Below are 18,367 nucleotides of genomic sequence, written 5' to 3'. Positions count from 1 at the left end.
CTAAGTTACGAAGAAAAAAAAGGAAGTCTTTAAAAAACTTTCATACTTTATTGATAATGCAATACTTCCGTGAAAACAAGTAATTTACAAGTAATCGCTTCATAAAGAACTGCTGGCCTAAGGGGTTGCACTAAATGATCTTTAAGATTTGTCCAACCAAGGCTGAGTCTAAACCTAAAACTCCATGGGCTCCAGTGTCTGGAGGCTGTTTAGTAATCTACCCACAAGAATTCTGGCAAGTATGGCGTGTACTGTTGTGCTTCTGACTATCTCATGGGCAGTCAGAGCCTCACAGATGTCCAAAGGCTAAAATGAAGTGGACTTTACACATCACACTAGAACTGCCTGGGGAAGTAGTGGTAAGTTTTACAAAGCAATTGTGACCTCACTATGTCACTCCGTTTTCTGAAGTACAGGTTTAGACAGCTTTCTTTGCAAAGGGTCATCTCTGTCTGTTGGCTGAGCTCTGAGATGGACAGACATTTCCCTCTAGCAACAAAGCCATTTTAAATCAGAAATGCTGTGAGATTGTGGGACCATAGGTCAGGTATTAGATATCAGGTATCCCATCTCGCCTGGAAATGCCCTCACAAGGACCTCTCCAAACTTTGATCTTCAAAGCCACTGGAGCCAAACTAGCTGGCCATTACATATTTTCATGACATCAAGTGGAAATGTTGTTCTATTTCGTCCTCTAGGATTTGGCGTGAATTCTAGGTCTCTGTTTTGGTTAAAATGCAAAAATGCAAGTTTCCGTGGGACACCAGGTGCATTAGAGATTGTTGGGGTCAATGTACAGAAATGTGAAAAAGTGGGACTTGGTCATTGTCAAGAGACCCAGAGGTGGCTGTAGCTTACTCTTTTTGTTATCAAGAAATTAAGAAATGCATACCTTGCTGCCCCCATTATCCCTTGCATCACATCAGCAAGGTCATTTTTTTTCCCCTATCACAATGAAGTGGTATCGTTGCTGCTTAGTTGCGAGGGCTCATGGGAGCAAACATTCTTCTTAACAGAACTATAACCTTCTGGATGATGCTATCCCCAACCTTGTTGCTATGGTTAGAGTATGTGCTGCCCTTCTCTTTTTAACCTTCTGCTGCAGCATACATATTTGTGATATTCACAGTGCTTACTGCAAAACTGAGCAAAATGAATATTCATGCTCATGCATTCAAGAAATACTTATTGTGCACTAATATGTGCTTACTTGGTATCTCAAGTTGATTTCACTTATCTGAAAAAAATCTTGCTTACAGATGGATTACCTTTCTATTATATTATATTATTTACCAAATGTTCCAAACAAATATAGAGGCTCCCTAAAAATTATAAAAATGGAAGCGACATATCCCAGGATTCCACAGTCAGCCCTTTTTCCCTTCTCACTCTACACTTCTCCCTAGAGTATAAAATGTCCTTTCATGGTTATAATTACCACCTAAAGTCTACATCATCTGTCCGTATATCAGTGCTGAATTTCAGATCCGTGTGTCCAACTAACTAACCAGTCATCTTCAGAAGTCTGGCAAGAAACCAGATTCATGATGTTCCCAAACCAGAATTCATCACTTGACAACCACCACCCCCTCCTTCTCAGCTTCACCCCGTCCTCCATCCCTTCCCCTACCAACAACCAGTTTCCCTCCTTGTACTCCAGGTTTCAGCTGGCGGTGCCGCCATCTACCCATCAAAAACATTGCTGCCCCACTGGCCCCTTTTTCCTTCACCCTCCACATTAAATCAAACAACAAATCCTACTGATTGAACCTCCCAGAGAGCCTTCACAACTCTTTTCCCCTTTCATTCCCACAGCCTCACGTGAGGTCTCAGTGCCTCTCACCTGGACTATTTCTCTGACCAGTATCTTGCTCTTTAGCTAAAAACCTCAGTGATCTTCCTAAAACACCAACCTCATCATGTCACCCTCCACCTGTCCCCACCCCAGATCCCACCATCCTCAGCTCAAAATGCTTCCAACGTTCCTCATCACCTGTGCAGTAAAATCCAGGAGAGATCCGATCCCTGTGTTTTCTCCCACTCCCCCTGCACTTACGCGGTACTTCAGGTCTACCCATCTTTAATAATCCCCATATGGCCAGCATAGTTCTGGCCACCATATCATTGCCCTTGTTTCCTCTGCCTGAAAGCATTTCCCATTTCATCCATCTTGTAAATTCTTGTTGGTGCTTCAAAACCCACTGGTGTGCAGCCTCTTCCTGGAAGCCTTTCCTGACTCTCTTGCTCTGTGTTATGTCTGCATCTTACACCGCATCCGCTATTCTTATCCCACTGTTGTCACTGGGGACCCTCTAGGACGCCATGAGCTTTTTAAGAGCAGGGATTGTGTCTTTGTCTGCCTCCTCAGTTCTGGGTACTGCTCCTCGCACACCGTAGAAGCAAATGACTTATAAAGTGTAAGGAAGATGCTCTCAACTAGACCCCCAAGGGGAGGGAAGGGAGGGAGGGAGACAGATTTTTTTTAACCATCAATAATTTTTCTAGTCCTTTAAAGATGGAGGTTTGCATTCACCTCTGGGGGCACCATTCCTTTGTTTCTGTAAAACTTTAATGATCCTTTGTGCAAAAGTGAAGTTTTGATCCTTAGTTGCAATGAAGAGCTTCTAGACAATGAGGAGCTAAACTGCTCCACATGAAAATGTAAAAGGTAGTCTTTATTGATGATAGTCATCTGAGATGATTATGCTGTTGAGAGACTGGCATGGACTAAGGGTGAGGAGGGCCTGGTAGTAGTGCTAGTGGAGTACAGGTCTGCAGTGGACAGGCAGGAACTTGGCAAGAGCACTCATTTTGTAGGGGTGCAAACTGGCCAGCAACAAGGCCCAGGGCTGGGGGTAAGAGGAGGGATAACGGGGAGGGGATCCCCGTGGAAGAGAATGGCCAAAGGACCTAAAAAAAGACACTTGTGGTGTCCAGTTTTAAGGTGCCCCTGACTCCCTGTGTCCTTTGACCCTACTCTTCAGTAAAGCTTTATGAAATTTCACAGCTCTATCTTAATTGAAATTTGGGGAATTAATACAGCAGCCAGGGTCCACTGCCACACAATCAATACAAAGACCACCAAAATAATCTAAAATGAAGGCAAGAGTTTATTACCAACCAGGCAAAGGAGATTCATGTTCCTTAAGAAAAGTCAGTGAGTGTCCCCCAAGCTGAAGGTGAAGGGACAGATATAATACGGAGAAGAAGTTTTCCCAAATTTCTGATTAATTCAAAAGTGGATTGTAAAGTCTCCCTTAAGGTACAGATGCAGTTCTCAAACAGGTCCAGAAGAGGCTATATAAGGCTCTACAGGTTTCAGTGTCACTCAGTGTCACTTGAATTGGCATGCTCAAGGCTTGGTTAAATTTTTCTTTAATATTTTTCTTGGAGTAACAGTAAACAAGTAGCTTGTAACAGTCTGAGTTTTGACACAGAAAGTGGCCATGGTTCGAGGCCAGATGTCAGGCCAAGGTGAAAAGCAACAATCAGGGTAAATTTTGAAAAGTGTAAGTGTTCCTGAGAGATTCCAGGGCACCCTGGAGAGACTCGCCTGATAGAATATTAGGGGCTTAGATGATGGATATTTGGCTATTAAAGGAGAAAGACTCCTGAACTTGGAACAACTAGGGCCATCAGGGTTATATATGTCACCACCACCCCCCAAAAAATAAAAATAGTTTTAAACCTAGTTCTTCCCTACAATTGGTAATATTGACTCTTACCTTCCTTTTCAACTGAACTCAGGGAAAACATCACATCAGAGTTAGAGGTGGGAAATTAGATCTATTCTATACAAAGACAATCATGTTAGTTACACACCAAAACCCACAGATGCTGATTTTGTCTATTTAAGCAACACAAAGCTTCTACAATTTCTTTTAGAAATCATTATCATTTCCTTTCTATGAAAAATTACCACAGAGATATTGTTCTTTTTTTTTCCAACACAATTGAAATTGTACATGGTAGGGAAGTTTTTAATTAGTCTGTTCTGAGCAGGAACTGTGTGTGCTCACTGCAGTAGGAGTGAGTAATAAATTACTTCATAATCTCAATTGGAGGCTTTGTGTCGGAAAACACTCATTAGTTTGTACCACCAGCCAGCGGCTTCCCGTGAAAGGGCTTAGAGACATGCTGCAGTAGGTGTAGATCAAGTTGCTTACAGCAAACTTCCAGGGCAGTAAAAACAAACATGCCTGGATGGTGAGGGAAGCCAGGTGGATCTGAGCTTTTTTTTTTTTGCAGTACGCGGGCCTCTCACTGTTGTGGCCTCTCCTGTTGCAGAGCACAGGCTCTGGACGCGCAGGCTCAGCGGCCATGGCTCACAGGCCTAGCCGCTTCACGGCATGTGGGATCTTCCCGGACCAGGGCACGAACCCGTGTCCCCTGCGTCGGCAGGCGGACTCTCAACCACTGCGCCACCAGGGAAGCCCGGATCTGAGCTTTGATGTCTGGAGACCAAGGAACTTTGGAAACTCCATGCCAGCCCCTTCTGCCCAGTCCATACTTTCCTTCTCATAAAGCTCTTCTCCCACCCCAAAAAGGGCTTTTCAATTTTCAAATCATCCCACTGCCATTTTTTTGAGTGTGAAGAAATCAAATGTTTGTAAATACTTGTCCCAAACGAGTAAGGAAAGTTATATACAGTTCTATTCAGATAGGTAGATACATACATACATACACACATGCAATACAGATAGATGTAGAAAATGAATGGGAAAAAAACCCGATATTAGCCCAGCTAGTAAGATGGGTCCTCTCAGAGGGAGCATAATATTTGATACGTTGGTAAGTCACTTGGAGTAAGGGTGAGGTCCCAAGAGGCAGGCTCTTAACGATAAAAGATGTTTCCTAAATTGCTTTCTAAGGAGAGGGTCTTGTTGATTTCAGGGTTTTAATATTGTTGCACCCTGATGGTTTGGTACATAAGTTTGGATGGTTGCTGAGGTAGACCTGTTCTGAAAAATAGAGGTGAGAATTTGCAATTGGGGATGCAGGATTCAGGGAGAGAGGAATGAACCAATAACACGAGGCTTTGTATGCAAGAAAGGAAAGAAGGAAAAACTTATTTCTTAGCAGAGTGGGAGAGCTGCAATGTCTAAGAGGGATTCTGAAGTTATTTGCTGGAGGAGGTACACGGTAAATTCCTTCCACGTAACCTAGAAAACTACTTCCCAGAAGCAGACCCTGCGGCTAGGATGGTGTGCAGGGGGTTTATTAAGGGAGACCGGTAAGGAAGCAGGGAAATGAGACGGGGAAGAGGGAAAAGTCAAGCTAACATGTGAGCCAAGCAAAGTCCGTCAGCCTGATCCTACACGGGAACTCCGGAGTCTAAGTTCAGCTCAGGTTGTCCCCACCAGAGGCGGGGAGCTGGGCTTCCACACTCCTGCACTTGTCAGTCACTGGTCAAGCATGGGATGGAGTAAGGGAATAAATCCCTAAGCGCTCCGGGCTCACTATGGAGGGAAAGTGGCTCCAGTAGCCCAAGGTCGGTCTATTTGAGAACCTGCAGTGTTCTCGGAAGAAGAGTTGCACAAGTGCTGACTGTTAGAAGCCGAAGGGGCAGGTGGGGATCAGGGGAGAGCATAAAATGGTAAAAGGAATCTGAGGCGATCTGATAGAGCATTGATATTGTTCACTACAAAAATCTTTAATAGGGGCTTCCCTGGTGGCGCAGTGGTTGAGAGTCCGCCTGCCGATGCAGGGGATACGGGTTCGTGCCCCGGTCTGGGAAGATCCCACATGCCGCGGAGAGGCTGGGCCCGTGAGCCATGGCCGCTGGGCCTGTGCGTCCGGAGCCTGTGCTCCGCAATGGGGGAGGCCACAACAGTGAGAGGCCCGCGTACAGCAAAAAAAAAAAAAAAAAAAAAATCTTTAATAAACCCTATATTTGCTCACCAGTGCTTGTGCTTGAGTCAGTTCTTCATGGTGATAAAAGCGGAACATCCAGTAGGCATCCAGGCCAGATCTGCAAGGAGTAAAAACAGAGACTGTTCTTGTGGGTGCAGAGGGTGGGGAATACCTGATATCTGGGTCCATATGCTTTTAGAACCAATCTCAAAATTAAATCCAAATATATTATGTGTACACATGAAGCGATACTGCTTCATGATGCCATAATGAAATGGAATTCCTGTTATCAAAATGTGATTTATATAGGGGAGGTACATCTCTGATGCCATAATGAAATGGAATTCTTATCAAAATGTGACTTATATATGGTAGTCACATCTCTGACCATTTCTGCTGGGAAAACGGCCATGGCTTCTCCTTGCCCAGCTAACACAGTGAGGCAATTCCCTCCATAACCCGGCTCTGGCCTCTTGCTCCAGCTTGATCTCAGCCACACTCCTGCCACGTGCTGCTTCATCCACAATCCATGCTGTCCTTTCACAGTTGCCACCAAATAAACCTTAACATGCACCAGGCACTGGGATAATATGGGTTATAAGTGTCACTTAATCCTCACAATAACTCCATGTCGTAGGTGCTATTTTCTTTATTTCACAGAGGAGGAAACTGCAGCTGAATGAGGTAAAGTCCAAGTTCTCTATATGGGTCAGGGGTGGAGCTGCATTTGGACCAAGGACCAGGTGACTGAGTCAGTACTTTCAGTTGCTCTGCTTCCCTCCTCCGTGGACATTTTCCCCCTTCTAAAGCCCCTTCTCCATTTCAGAATTTCAGTACCCTACCACCTTCCAAGACCCAGTTCCAATCCTTCACAAAGCCTTTTAAATTAGGCAGAACTCTTGGAGGAAAGGGATAGAAATCCAATACACAAAAAAGGAAAATTATTGGTTTGAGTGGTTGGGAAGAACACCAGGGCGGCACATGTTTGAAGGGATTGCCGCAGAAACTAGGACCTAATCGGGACTTACTGCAGCTAGAATTCTCTCTCTACCTCAATCTTTTATCTTACACCCCCTCTCAGACCAATACCTCAGCAGCCTGAGACACCTCTCTCTCTCTCGTTGAACATTTATCAACCCAGAAAGGCCTTGATTGGCCCTACTTGGGCCATGTGCTTATCCTTGCCTTAATCAAGGTGTCCAAGGGAATGGAGTACTACGATGAGCCCAGACCAAAGAGTCTGGTTTGTAACCTAAGGAAGTGGGTGGGAGAAAAACATCTGGGCAATTCACAGCAATAGCTTCTACTGTTCATTACACCATTTATGAAGATCCAGACAGAATTACTCTGCTCCAGTTTCTCTGGCATAAAACAGCCATTTATCATGCTCTCAAATTCTGTGGGTCAGGAATTTGGATGGGACACAGTGGGGATGGCTTTTCTCTGCTCCATAGAGTCTAGTGCCTGAGATCAAAGACTAACCCAGGGGACAGACTTACTCTCATGTCTGGCAGTTGATTCTGGCCATCAGCAGGGGAGCTCAGTTCTCTCCACGTAGCTTCTCCATGTGGGCTCTCTGTGGGAGTTGGTTGGGGCTTTCTCACAGCAAGGTAGCTGATTTCCACAGCTGAACATACTAAGAGAGAGACAGCCAGGTGGGAACTGTATTGCCTTTCCTAACCTAGCTTCAAAAGTTCTGCCGCATTCAATTTCTTGGAGCTTCACAAGCCTGCCCAGGTTCAAGGGATGGGAAATAGACTCCACTCCTTGAGGGGGGAAAAATTCTGGAAGAGAATGTGGGACCACACATACTGCTGTAACATTTTTGAAAAATAAAGACTGCCACACATTTTTTTCCTATGAATTCTCTTTATATATGTTTGTCATATATTCCCTAAATTATTGTGAGCTCTGTGAGATATTCATCTTTGTATTTCTATGCACTGCCTTGAACAAGACCTTCTATACAATAGGTCTTCAGATATGTTAGTAGGCTATGAATCTCTGACATATTGGCATCACAATTTTTCCACCAATTAGCTGTGTAACTGTGAGAAAAATGACCTAACATCTCTGAGACTCAGCATACAAACTGAGGGAGTTTAAATAAAATTGCAGTTTCTAAACGTTCTGGTTTAGCAGCAAATTACAAGTCATTTTCTTCAAATTACATCTAACACAGAATCCTAGTCCGTAAAAAAGATTTAAAAAAAAAACAGATATATGGGCTTCCCTGGTGGTGCAGTGGTTGAGAGTCCGCCTGCCGATGCAGGGGACACGGGTTCGTGTCCTGGTCCGGGAGGATCCCACATGCCGCGGAGCGGCTGGGCCCGTGAGCCATGTCTGCTGAGCCTGCACGTCCGGAGCCTGTGCTCCACAACGGGAGAGGCCACGACAGTGAGAGGCCCATGTACCGCAAAAAAAAAAAAAAAAAAAAAAAAACCAGATATGGAGAAAAGGGAACTCTTGTGTACTATTGATAGGAATGTAAATTGGTGCAGTCACTATAGAAAACAGTATGTAGATTCCTCAAAAAATTAAAAATAAAATTACTATATGATCCAGCATTCCCACTTCTGGGTATTTATGCAAAGGAAATGAAAACAGGATCTTAAAGAGATATATGCACTCCCCTGTTCACTGCAGTAGTGTTCACAAAGCCAAGATATGGAAACAATCTAAATGTCCATCAATGGATGAATGGATGAAGAAGTGGCACATATATATATACCACATACAATGGAATATTATTCAGCTGTGAGAAAGAAGGACATCCTGCTATTTGCAACAACATGGATGGGTGCTGAAGGCATTATGCTAAGTAAAATAAGTCAGCGAAAGATAAACACTGTATGATATCATTTACATATAATAAATGGTGGGATCTAAAAACCTGAACTCATAGAAACAGAGACTAGAATGGTGGTTACCAGGGGCTTGAGGGATGAGGGAACTGGGGGAGATGTTGATCCAAGAATGCAAACTTTCCAGTTATAAGGTAAATAAGTTCTGGGGATCTAATGTACAGCATGCTAATTATAGTCAATAATACTGTATTGTATACTGGAAAGTTGCTAAGAGAGCACATCTTAAATGTTCTCATCACAAAAAAGAAATGGTAATTCTGTGAGGTGATGGGGGTGTTAGCTAACACTATGGTGGTAATCATTTTGCAATATATAAGTGTATCAAATCACCTTAAATTTACACAATGTTATATGTCAATTATATTTCAATAAAGCTGGAGGAAGAAAACAGAGATGCTCTTTTTGAAGCAGGTGTAAGAGGACTAGAGAGCTACCTACTTCCTTCCCCTCCCCGTCACTGCTTTGGCTGACCCTGAGACGGTATTATGGAGCTGGTGGCCATCTGCTACTTTTAATCTTCTAGAATCTCTTCTGTAAAAAGAATCTACCCCTTTTCTAGGGAACTACTCAGATCTCTCTCTCTCTCTCTTTCTCTCTCTCTTTCCCAATCTATTTGACTCACACAGGGCTGATCCCAGCCCCCAGCTCTAGAGATGGGCATGTGACCCACATATGGCCAAGCAGAGTCAGTATGATTGCCTTGGAAGTGAGCATATGATCTATTCAGGGTCAATGAAACTTAATTCTAAGGGTTTTTTTCTGAAAATATCAGGAAGGAGGATGCTCTTTGTTCTGGAGCTGCTGCTGACCATCTTTGCTGCCTTATGGGAGAGCATCTGACTGAGAATTAAGCTCTAAAACAGAGGGAAGATGAAGTAAGAGACAAGGGTAAGGGGACGGGGAGGGGGTGACTTAAGAACACATCATTTAAGCAACTGGTTCCAAGCATGCCTGATGCTAACATAAACCCTGGATTTTTCCAGACAGTTTGAACTGTTTTTATGTCACTGTAGAGTGAAAGAATTGTGGCAAATAGAACTGCAGGTTCTGTGAAACACACTTGTGAAAACCACTACAGTAAATGATCTCTAAGGCCCCTTTCCATGACATGAACCTCTGAAGCTGTAGGTCTTTAGGCTTCTCATCTTTTGTTGCTATAGCACCGTAGCATGGAAAATGCATTGGTTTCTCTGAAATTGCAGAATATCTGGTAGTGAAGAGGACACCAGGAAAATGCCTACAGATAGAGGCAAGGCTCACTTCTGATCATACTTGACGTTTGTTCCAAGGCATCCTGGACTCTCTGTTTCTAGGATTGAGCTTACTAGATACGGAAGCTTTTAACCATACATAAATTCTATATTAAAAAGCCATATGTCTTCTGTAGGAGGAACCACATCAATGGACCTTCAAACTATTGTTGATTGTGGAATGGGGGGAGCAGGGCATATAGTCAAATACCCATTTGGGCAGAAGAATAAAAAAAAAAAGACACTGAACAACCAAATCTGATGGGCTAGCTTGCTGCCTTCTGCCATGGTCCTTTGCAAAGCCCGGATCACGGGGGTGGGGGCAGTGATATCTCACACACACCCCTAGGCATGCTTTAGGGGTTGAAAGTAAACCCTGATGCACTTTGGCACTTCTGTTATGTCTCCTGGAATGCCCCTTTGCATTTTTCATACCCTACAGGGGGCCACTTGTAGATTTATATCAAGAACGTGGAACCACACCAAAACCAGGGATGAATCTCTCATCTCAGTCAGTGCTGACCACTGTGAGATCTGATGTCTTTAGCAGAGGATGTTATCCCAGCATCTCAGGGCCCAGAGCAGTCTTGGTGCTGAGTCACCAGCTAGTCAAGTTAGATGCTTTGCCTCTGAGTGATGCTGCCTCTACTCATTTTCCTGTACTTATTTCAAAGAGATTTCATAATAGAGAAAGATTACCACCAAAGAAGATGATTTTTAAATGGTATTTAAATAGGAACCCCTGCTCTTTTTCCATGCTTTTCTTAAGTTACCTTTGTGCCTTTTCTATTTGCAAATGATATCACCGAAACTTCTGTGTTTTAAATTGAGTCCCTACCACTTGCAGGAATTCCTCTCTCTTTTTTGCCTTGCTGCCTCATCCTGACTGGAATCAGATTCTGTTATGCCACAGTCATTTTCAGGAACGCAGATGGTGCTGCCAGAGGCCCAGGATTATGATTTTCCCTTACAGAACAAGATGGTTTTCAGGGCAATTGTTCTCAGAAATCTATACCCCAGAGTGAACCTGAGGAGGTGATGATGAGGCAAGAGAGAGGCCTGAAGGCTCAGCTGCAGGATCTCCTTGCCCTGGTGTAAAAGCCCTTCCTCACTGTGAAAGGGGACTAGGCAGGGCCCAGCACATAGTAGGTACTTAATAAGTACCAAATGAAAGAATGAAGGACCAGAAGGTGGCATAAAATGTGCAATTTTGTTCCATTTCAGAGAATTTACATAGGAATCCAATAGTAGAAGAAGGAGAAACAATTTTGATAACCTGTTGTCCCTATGGGGATGCACTTGAGGGTTCAAAGATAATTCTAAAGGAATATCCTAGATCCTCACCTCACTGATGCTGAGAATCAAATAACTGGATTTTATATGCAGAAATTCTCTTTTAAATATCTACAGTTGGCCTGAAGATCTCCAAACTGAGTTTTTCTGAGCATACTGTGGAATATTAAGAGGTGTTGTTTGGAGAAATGATTCCATATTGGAATGAGTTTGGGAAGTAACATGGTAGACAGAAGTCAACAGGCATCTTTACTGCAGGATTTCTCCAGTCTCTCAGACTTCCGCACTGCAGGACTTTAATAGTCTTTAACAGCTATCACTCATAGTAAATCTCCAAGGGGCAATCCAGTGGACAGTGCTGATCAATATTTTGAAGACAGAATCCCTTTTTTTTAAGTTTCTACTATTACCATCTGAAGGGTCTTTGATACACACTTTTGGAAAGGCTGTCCTGAAACAAAGTTCCCACTGTGTTTCTTTTTATTTCTCCTATGGAATATATTCAGCACAAGGGAGAGTCTATTCTCTTCCCCTGCTCTATCAAGGCCTTTCCTTCCTAAGAATATAGACCTAAGACTTTAAAAAGTATGTTGGTTCTCTCGAAGTTATTTAATGAAATACAAATAAAAATACTGACAGAATTTTTTTTAACTAGTCAAGATAATTCTAGATGGAAAAGCAAAAATAATGTTGAGACAAAGAAAGTGTGGGGTGGTCATCATCAGATGTCAAAACATATTTTAAAGCTATAATAATTAAAACTGCATAATACTAGCACATGACCACATCAACAGATCAATGGAATAGAATACAAAGTCCAGAAATGGACCCAATATGTATGGGCACCTGAGATCAGTGGGGAAAAGGTGAGTCATGCAATATAGAGAGTTGGGATACTGACTAGCCATGGAGACAAAAAGAAGGTTGGCTCCATACTTAACAACTGATGCTGGAATATATTCCAAGTGTTCTTAACAGACAAAAGCTTTAAGTGCAACCATTGAAATCATAAAAGCACTGGAAGAAATCATGGAGGAATTGTTTCATAATCTTAGAGTAAGAAAGACCTAACTATATAAAAAATTAGAAGCCATAAAAGAAAAAAATGATAAATTTGACCCCCTCCCCCAAATTTAAAGGTTCTACATGACAAAACCCAACATGAACAAAGCCAACAAACTGGAAAAAACTTGTTTGCAACTCCTATCACAGTGGAAGAGTCAATTCCCTAGTATAAAAGAGCTCCTAGTGGTCAACAGATATAAAGACTAAAAATGCAATAGAAAAAAAGTGAGCAAAGGATACGATCACGCCACAGAAAAGGAAATATAAATGTCTCTTATAAAGATGTTAAAAAAATGTCTCTTAAAACATCGAAAAACATAACCCCATTCATAAAAGAGATGCAGTTTAAACTATACTGAGGTATCACTTATCATAGGATACATAGTGAACTGCTCTGTGTAAAGAAAAAAGAAAGGTGGGAGAACAGAGTAAGGGCTGGCATATATTGGGTGGGCCAAAAAGTGCCTTCAGTTTTTTAAATAAAAGTTAGACACATTTTTCATTTTCACCAAGAACTTTACTGAACAACGTATTCACCCTTCTGTTCCACTACCTTCTGCCATTTTTCAGGCAACTTCATCTAATTCCATCTTCCCAAAACTTTTTGAGCAAAGAACTGTTTCAGGGTGCCTTTTACAGTCTTCCAGGGAATTGAAATTTTTTCCATTAATAGAATTTTGCAAAGACCAAAATCAATGGAAGCCTGAAGGTGCAATGTCTGGTGAATACGGCGGATGAATCAGAACTTCCCAGCCAAGATGTAACAGTTTTTCCCTGGTCATCAAAGAAACAGGCAGTCTTGCGTTATCCTGACGGTAGATTATGCATTTTCTGTTGACTAATTCTGGACACTTTTCATCGAGTGCCACTTTCAGTTGGTCTAACTGGGAGCAGTACTTGCTGGAATTAATCATTTGGTTTTCCGGAAGGAGCTCAAAATAGAGGACTCCCTTCCAATCCCACCATATACACAACATCACTTTCTTTGGATGAAGACCGGCCTTTGGTGTGGTTGGTGGTGGTTCATTTCGCTTGCCCCACAACCTCTTCCATTCTACATTGTTGTACAGTATCCACTTTTCATCGCCCGTCACAATTTGCTTTAAAAATGGAATGTTTTCATTACGTTTCAGTGGAGAATCGCATGAGGAAATGTGGTCAAGAAGGTTTTTTTTCACTTAGCTTATGTGGAACCCAAACATCAAAGCGATTCACATAACCAAGCTGGTGCAAATGATTTTCAGCGCTTGATTTAGATATTTTGAGTATGTCTGCTATCTCTCACGTGGTATAACATTGATTGTTCTCAATTATTGTTTCGATTTGGTCGCTCTCAACTTCAACTGGTCTACCCGACCATGGAGCATCATCCAGCAAGAAATCTCCAGTGCGAAACTTCACAAACCACTTTTGACACGTTCGATCAGTCACAGCACCTTCTCCGTACACTGCACAAATCTTTTTGTGCGTTTCAGTTGCGTTTTTATCTTTATCGAAACAATAAAGCATAATATTACGAAAATGTTGTTTTCCTTCCGTCTTCAATATAAAATGGCTACACAAAAATTCACCAATTTTGATGTCTTTATTTTTTTTTACATCTTTATTGGAGTATAATTGCTTTACAATGTTGTATTAGTTTCTGCTGTATAACAAAGTGAATCAGCTATGTGTATATATATATATATATATCCCCATATCTCCCCCCTCTTGCATCTCCCTCCCACCCTCCCTATCCCACACCTCTAGGTCGTCACAAAGCACTGAGCTGATCCCCCTGTGCTATGCAGCTGCTTCCCACTAGCTATCTGTTTTACATTTGGTAGTGTATATATGTCAATGCTACTCTCACTTCATCCCAGCTTCCCCTCCCCTCCCCATGTCCTCAAGTTCATTCTCTATGTCTGTGTCTTTATTCATGTCCTGCCCCTAGGTTCATCAGAACCATTTTGTTTTTAGATTCCATATATATGTGATAGCCTACGCTATTTGTTTTTCTCTTTCTGACTTAGATAAGTCTTTTTTTAAACGCACACTGATACGACAGCTGTCACATACAATCTAACAAAATTGTTGCAAATGAGGTTAACAACAGCTAAGTGCTACTAGAGCCATCTTACGGAAAAAACCAAATGAACCTTTTGGCTCACCCAGTATATGCCTGAAATACATCTGCAGGTTTGCTCAAGAAAAGTCTAATCCTGCTGCTTGTGGTGAAGCTGGGTGTTTGAGAGACCCGGGAAGGAAGCGAGACTTCACTGTCTTATTGTATCTGTAGAATTTCAAACATGTGAATGACTTTGAAGTATGTAAAATAAATAAAGAAATAAAATTGGGTCTAAAAAACCAGATTCTTATTCTCTTCTGGCCACTCCGCTTGGCTCAGCTCTGGCTGGCCTCTGCCGCTGCCCTCCCTCTGGCTTCCTGGGCTCCTTCAAGAACTGCAGGGGCTGCTCAAATTCTTCATGATGCCCAGAGCTGGCTTTGTAGCTCATGAAATGAAAGTTGTCTTCAGAACACTGTCAAATGGTTTCAGAACACATTTTAATGTGATGTTTCTGACAGAGCAGCTGTAGCTTCATTTAGCAGAATATTTGAGCATTTATATCTAAATACAGCAGTTGGGTTCCTAGAACAAAAGGTGGTGAAGGGATGAAGTGTGAAAAATGTGGAAAGAGACTGATTTTTCTGTGTGGCACATATTAAATTTCAGAACTGGAGTTTTACTTTTACATTATTCTTCTGATTGGATTTTTATATATTGTAAGTAATATTTATCCCAATTCTAATACATAGGTGCAAGTTTTGCTTTTTTGTTTCTTGCCTTTTATCTGATAAAATCTGATTATTCTCCTGACAGCACTGGGTGAAGTGTCATAGGACGTTAGATCTAGAAGGGACTGGAAAGATCATTTAATGGTGCTTGGCATTAAAAAAATCTGTTTTGGGCCTCCCTGGTGGCGCAGTGGTTAAGAGTCCGCCTGCCGATGCAGGGGATACGGGTTCGTGCCCCGGTCTGGGAGGATCCCATATGCCGCGGAGCGGCTGGGCCCGTGAGCCATGGCCGCTGGGCCTGCGCATCCGGAGCCTGTGCTCCGCAACGGGAGAGGCCACAACAGTGAGAGGCCCGCATACCGCAAAAAGAAAAAAAAAAAAAAAAAATCTGTTTTCAGGGAATCAAGGGAATACCACGTGGCTTCCTCCCCTCTGTATTTAAACCGTTGCCCATTTCTGATAAGGCTCAATACAAACAATCCATTTCAGATTCTGAAAAGACCTATGGGGTCATGATAGTTTCTTAATACATTAAGCTCCGCAAGAGGGTGGTAAAGAGAACTAAGGGGAGACTCAGAACTGCAGAGACCAGCCTGGCTTAGAAAATCATAGGAAATAACAGGAGAGCCTGCCAGCACCATGGGAGCAAAGTCAGTTCAAACAAACAAAAGTGACAAGGATTTATACGGGTTAAGCCTCCTTCCGCATTACACAACCATCTTATAGTTCAACCTCTTCTCATTAAGAAAAAAACAAAACACACCCTTTAATGACCATTTTCAACTCCCAGTCTAACCCCCTTGCCTAACTATAACAATCCTCAACCATTTAAGCAGCAAGGAACGAGGGGAGAAAGGCAAATTAAACCTACAAGTACAAGCTTTTCTCCCAATGTGTAGGAGACACATCCAATCGTTCTTCTTATGGGCATTTCACATCCCCTGCTATTCAATACCTGCCTTTGACATTGCAAGTGTCCTCAGGTGGATCCAGGCTCTCCTAACATTTTGACACATATCAAATATGTCCATATCAACTATGGAATTTCTTCTTTGACGTTCACATCTCATTTCTGTGTCATAATTGTTTGAGAAAAGAATCTGCTAATAACACTAGCCTGAAGTCTGCTGATCTAGACTGTACAAACACTATAGGCAGATTATGATGGGATCACCCCACCCACAGGCAGGGATGTGTGGGGCTTTAGAGAACTCCAAGCCCCAAGGATGGAAGAACACAACCTGCCAAGGGTCTGAGATAGCTCTTGATCTCAGATCCTCCACCCTTAGGCTAGGTGCTTACCACTCTTCTCCTTTTGAGCCCCCGCCTCAACCCCCTTTGAAGTATTCCCAACAAGATGAACCACACTTAGTACTGATAGGAATTCTATTCTCTTGTTCTCATGTAAGGATTGTCCCAAGAGGAAGTCATTTGGAGCAAATACTGCCAGTTCTATCTACCCTTACACTGGTTCCTCCACGTGGGAGAAAGAATCACTTTTCTGAGATGAGATGAGAAGATCCTGACTTCCATGGTCCACATTTCCCAGATGCTGGGCCCCTGAGTTAGAATGAGGACAATGCTGGCCTTTACCGTCTTACTTTCTCTGGCTATTTGAGACCTGCTCTGAGCCTGTGCCTGGTGGATGCCTGTGCTCTGGCACAGTAAGCAACCAAGTGCATCCCTGGCTCTAGCTCTCCAGCTTGCCTCTCTCACTCTGCTCCCCTCTTTTTCTGGGGTGCTCTCTCTTTCTCTTGCTCTTGACAAGATGTGAAGTAGGCTCCCTTCAGGCAGCTGGCAGGGTATGGGGCCTAGAGTTCACTGTGCAGACTCATCCTTTCCCTCAAATGACTTCTCTGAAGTTCTCTGATCTGTTTCTTCATCAAAAATGGGAATAGTAATTCTTTTCTGTGGGTTTTTGTAAAGATTAAATTAAATCACACACATTAAGTGCTTAGCACATAGTCAGTGCCCAATAAATTGAGCCTATTAATATTTCTGTGTAGTTACAACTGGCCACACAAGGGGTTCTCCTTGATCTACAGAACTATACTAACTGTGAGGACAACATATGCAGTCACACACAGAGAGCTGCAGCTGTGGAAGGCCCAGACTCTGCTTGCCGGAGGCATGCGGGGTTGTGACCCACTCACATAAAGAAGAGGGTTCTGGTGGCAGCAGGAGGTGGAGGGATGCAGCTGTGTGAGCTCTGAATCTGTGGGTCTTTGGGTGGTGGTGGAGCTCCTCAGAGAGGCTGGCACGGTGAGGAGGGTTTGCTGAGCCAGGGCAGCCCTTGGCAACAGCTTCTCAACCAAGGAATGAGAACAGCTGAGGGGGAGGCACTGGCAGCCATGAGGTGAGAGGACAGGGTGGTCATTGCTAAGGCACCAGCTGACATTTCTGAAGTGGTTGTGGAGCAGCCTGTTTGCCAACTAAGGCAGTGCTGCTGAGGCAGCTCAGTGTGGCCTTGGCCTAGACCCATTTGCAGAGGACAACGGCTGCAGCACTGAGATCCTGATCAGCTTCAGGAGCAGTGATGAGCACCACTGATATGAGCTCTATCTGTGTGGACCACAGGGAGGACAACTCAGGGATGCAGGTGTGGTAGTGATGGTCAGCAGCCCCTTAATTTAGTTCATGAGTTTGTCTCCTGGGGCTGCCATAACAAAGCACCACAAACTGGGTGGCTTAAACAACAAAAATTTATTTCTTCACAGTTCTGGAGGCTAGACGTCCAAGATCAAGATATCAGCAGTGTTGGTTCCTTCTGAGGACTGGGAGAGAAAATCTGTTCCGTTCCTCTCTCCTAGTTCCTGGTGGTTTGCTGGCAATCTGTAGTGTTTCTTGGCTTGTAGATGCATCATCCTGATCTCTGCCTTCATTTTCTTTTTCTTTTTAAAAATTTTTTCTTGGAGTAAAGCTGCTTTACAGTGTTGTGTTAGGTTCATCAGAAAAATCTACAAAGAACAAATGCTGGAGAGGGTGTGGAGAAAAGGGAACCCTCTTGCACTTTTGGTGAGAATGTAAACTGATACAGCCACTATGGAGAACAGTATGGAGGTTCCTTAAAAAACTAAAAATAGAATTACCATATGATCCAGCAATCCCACTACTGGGCATATACCCAGAGAAAACCACAATTCAAAAAGACACATGTACCCCAATGTTCATTGAAGCACTATTTACAATAGCCAGGTCATGGAAGCAACCTAAATGTCCATCAACAGACGAATGGATAAAGAAGATGTGGTACATATATACAAT

Source organism: Mesoplodon densirostris, chromosome 6, assembly GCF_025265405.1.
Source record: "Mesoplodon densirostris isolate mMesDen1 chromosome 6, mMesDen1 primary haplotype, whole genome shotgun sequence".
NCBI lineage: Eukaryota > Metazoa > Chordata > Mammalia > Artiodactyla > Ziphiidae > Mesoplodon > Mesoplodon densirostris.
The sequence above is the reverse complement of the archived record's forward strand: the minus strand, read 5'-3'. Positions refer to the sequence as shown.